We start from the raw sequence: 4,282 nt of genomic DNA on the forward strand, positions 1-4,282 counted from the left end.
TATTACCACTTCAATAACCTCAAGGATAGACTATTGTAATTCACTTTAATTCGGAATTAAATTCTGGCAGAATTCAATAGCCATATTTCTAACCAGAAAAGGAGAGAAAATTACACCTGTGTTAGGATCAATCCGCTGGCTTCTTGTGAAGCACAGAATCAATTTTATTTTGTGTTTGTGTGCTTGAAAACTTTTTTATGATTCGTCAAACAGATATATTCTGAACTACTTTTTCTCCATTTTTTTTTTTTTTTTAATGACCGCTCTCTAAATTTTAATTATTATTATTTGGTTGTTATTATTTTTGTATTGTCTTAAAATCCATGTTTTTCCTGGTACCTAATTGCTATTGTCTTGCTTTTTTAATTAACTAGAAAATCCCTTTGAAGTAAAATGACTTCTTATTGCAACTCGCCTATGAGTAGCAGTTTTGAAGTTATTGTACACAAAGTGTTGTTTTTTATTTATTTTTTATTTTTTTTTTACTTTTTCTACTGTTTTCAAAGTAACAAATCAAGCAGATATTAGCTGGTTAGTCAGGCTAACTGCTCAGGTAGCCAGTGTGCAGTACGCTGCCCAACAGAAGTCTCCTGTAGCTTACAACTGTAGTTTTGCACTACTTTAAGATAGACTCTTCTTTAGTCTCCACACCAGGGATATCTGAATTTTCTCCACTTGGAAATATTTCCAAACAGCCAAATCTGTCTTTCTTGTCAGCAAAGACAAATGCAGTAGACGACTTGGTCAGTTGACCTGCAGTTCTCTGAAACAGGTGGGGCCGCACTGTGTTGTTCAAACTCTTGATCACTCTGAGACTTTTTTTTTTCTAACCTTCCATCAGTAGAAAGTAACTTTCTAAAATACTTTAAATTGGATTCAGCCTGAGGCTCTTGACAGAGACAGAAAAAAAAAAGTTTTACATTGTACGTCTTAATTGTAGAACAGAAACAAATCAGACTCGAGGCTGAAAATAATGTCATGACAGGGTATAAATCACAGCTGGTTCTTTGTAAGAAAAAAAAACAACTTTTCCATTTAACGATAATGTCGGTGCTGATTCATCCTTTGATTTTGATTTGATTTTTTATATATATATACTTGAATGAGTCTAAGACAGAGGTCTGCAATGCCAGTTTTCAAGTCTTGCTACTTTTGATGTATCCCTGCTCCAAAACACTTGAACCAAAAGGCTGAATTACCTCCTTGGCATATGAGCAAACTCTTCAAAGGCCTGGTGATGAACCCTTCAGGGATGCCTCCAGAAGTTGCTTTACAGTGGCACTCAATGGCAAGAGTTTCAGACCCTCTGGTCTGAGGGTAAGTGCAAGTGTACCGACTGAAGAAAACTCCCATTTTTCTGAACAATGTTGGGCAGGCGTGGACCGAAGCAACTGTGTAAAAAAAAGTTTAAAAAAAACTATGAAAAAGCACTGCTGGAAAACACACTTTTGAAAGAAACTTCACCTCCAAGGTGGCAAAATGTAAAGATATGATGAGTCAGACAAACAATCAATATTCAGTCATCAGCCAATCAACAGAATCCAAGTTAAGCTTTAATTTCAGTTGGCTTGTGAATAAAATCATAGGCATGCGTTTCCTTTTCCCTTCATAAAACCCTGCGCGACTTTGCAGTGAGATGTGAGTCATGCGTGTGCCATTTTATGATGCTTTGCTGCACCATTTACGCCGACTCGCTTCAGGTGGCGACACACTCACCTGTGGTGTTCTGCTCTTTTCTGCCGCTCACACAGCCAGGCAGACACAGAGACAAGTGTTGCTGTGGAGTGAAAGGCAAGTATTCAAGAGGCAGTAATGGGGGACTCTTCTGTGGAGAGTAAGATTTCTCTAAAAAGACAAAACGTCGAACACTTATAGGCCAGTCAGGATACACATTTGGGGGAAAAAAAAGGGAAAAAGAAAAAAAAAAAACAAAAAACAACCTGGAGTATTCGAGAAGCTTGCCTCGGAACTGCAAACAAGGTCAGGCAGCTCAAATGAGAGAGCTGGCAGCATAACCACAAGGCCGACAGAGAGGGCAGGTCTGATCAGCGAGAGGGAGAAGGAGAGGAAGCTGTAAACAAAAGGAGGAAAAAAAACAGAGTAAAGACTAACAGTTGCACAAGTTGGTTTTTTTTTGGGGGGGGGCTCCGGGGGGTTTGTTTCTGAGATATCATTTTATTTTTCTTTAGACATATTTTGTTTGTCCTCTGAGATTCCAATCTATGGTTTGTTGCTACAACACTCCTAATATTAATGACACAAACTGTATCCAATAGCTATTTTAATATCCTTAAATAAACAATTGCAGTTTGTTTGTTTTTTTAATCAGTCCTGTAAACTAGAGCACATTATCTTCAAGACATTTGCTTTTTTTAAAAATAAAAATAAAAAAAAACATCTTTTGGTAATTGTTCATGGGTGTGCGAGCGTAAGCAGCTGCGGCTTTAGATAAACTTAATCTATACCACACAGAAAACAGATTTACTTCCATCCACTTTGACTCGACTAATGTAAACCCTTTGAATGGTCCCAAGACTCGTCATAATTACCCGTCCCTCTGTGACAATATCGGGGAAACAAAATGCCTGAGTTAAAACCCTCACTTAAGCTAATTTGTCTTTACAGAGCTGGTGATGAAGAGCGTTTCAAAATCAATTCAAAGGAAGAGGCATGCTGCTGCAGCACAGAAACTCAGATTGGGTTTGCTGGAATAAGTTATTAAAAACCGCAAGAACTTAAATGTTTATTCTGATGAAGCGAATGAATGCGCAAACAAGGACAGGTTGTACATGAAAGTGTTTAAACGTTGCTATGTGTTGCTGTTATTTTTGAAGCTGGCATTTTTGTTCCAATCGCTAAATCCGTGATGATGCAACTGACTGTCATCTTCTCAAACGGAAACTTTTATTTGCTGTTGCCAGTCGGAGTTATGTGAATCTTTTCTGATAAGTTTAAGGAAACAGAATATATTTTTTTCTCTCTCCCAGTCCTGTTAAGAAAATCTCCCACGTAAATAGGTCAAAGATTCGGTCTGTCGAAAATCTGCTTGAACCTCCTCAAGGTAAGTTGAATCTTTTAAGTAAAACGTCTTGCAAGAATATTTATACTCTTTAAACTTAAAAAAATAAATAAATAAATAAATACATTGTGACATTTTTCAGCCACAACTTCAATAGATTTTATTCCTATTAAGTTTTTTAAATAAAAAATATAATATGTAGTAAGGAGCCCAAATAAATCAATGCATTGCAAAACCTCTTTAAAACGAAATAACAGCGGCAAAATGTTTGCTTTGCACATTAAGAAACAAAAATTGTGGCCTGTTCTTTGTAAAAATGCTCAAACCTAACCAGACTGAATGCATAACTCTGCAACTGTCTGTTTTTAAATTCTGCCACTTGCGCATTTGAGCTTAGACTGTATGTTTATTTTTGTTGGTGGGCCAATGGTGACTCTCTCCAAGTCTTATTTATGTCTTATGCAGCCTCTAAAAGGGTTTCCTTCCAGTGTTCCATTTGCCCCATCAATTTAATCACATTTACTGTTGCAATAGAAGAAAAAAGAAAAAAAACATCCTCTCAGCACGATGCTTGTGGGTATGGTGTGTTCAGAATGCAGTTTTAGTTTTTCCAACTACGATTTTGCACATAATGGCCCCTTTCTACTTGCACCGACTCTGCGAGGCTCGATTCGGCTCCATGAGGTTATAAAGGTTTTCTGCTCATCATGGCAGCCAGTCTACTTTTTTGAGAACTTTGATTCGGTTCCAAGTTTGGTGGGTTGAAAGCGCAACGTCAGAAGACCAACCCACCATGTTAAAATAGTTATCAAAGACGTGTCTAATTTCTGAGTCTGCACATCTAACTGTATCCTTACTACGAACATCTTTAAATGTTTTTTTTTTGTTTGTTTTTTTTTCCTGGAAGTGTTTGCTAATGTCGAATAAGATCATCATTTTACCTCGCAAAATAACTCTATCAGCACTAACGGCAATAAACAAACATTTTACCCCCCCGTGATAATAATATATGAACATAAAACCAAGGCAATGAAATTCTAAAACCTATACATCCTTAGGCAATATTATCTAATAGCTTTCCATTTATCAGCATGAAATTTAGTCACATCGATTGCATCCATAGGGTTTGTATTGTATCCAAATTAGAGCTATTATTGCACCAAAGGCTGCAGATTCTAATGGTCTGTGGCTTTATTGGCACATTAAAACATCATCAGTATGAACAGTGCGCTTCACAAATAAATCACTCCATGCTGGAAGTCT

The 4,282-nt window shown here is 37.0% G+C and overlaps 1 long non-coding RNA gene across 1 annotated transcript; it reads right to left on the minus strand.

Moving 5' to 3' along the window:
- Positions 1 to 475: 475 nt before the first annotated feature.
- On the minus strand, positions 476 to 2,065 carry LOC107835595 (uncharacterized). The gene is made up of 3 exons (XR_001661400.1): positions 1,941 to 2,065; positions 1,717 to 1,777; positions 476 to 1,391 (listed from the first exon to the last, which is right to left on the minus strand). It is a non-coding gene; the product is annotated as an uncharacterized LOC107835595 (long non-coding RNA).
- Positions 2,066 to 4,282: the final 2,217 nt, after the last annotated feature.

The sequence above is a fragment of the Poecilia formosa genome, unplaced genomic scaffold (assembly GCF_000485575.1).
Source record: "Poecilia formosa unplaced genomic scaffold, Poecilia_formosa-5.1.2 Scaffold14, whole genome shotgun sequence".
In the NCBI taxonomy this organism is placed as follows: domain Eukaryota; kingdom Metazoa; phylum Chordata; class Actinopteri; order Cyprinodontiformes; family Poeciliidae; genus Poecilia; species Poecilia formosa.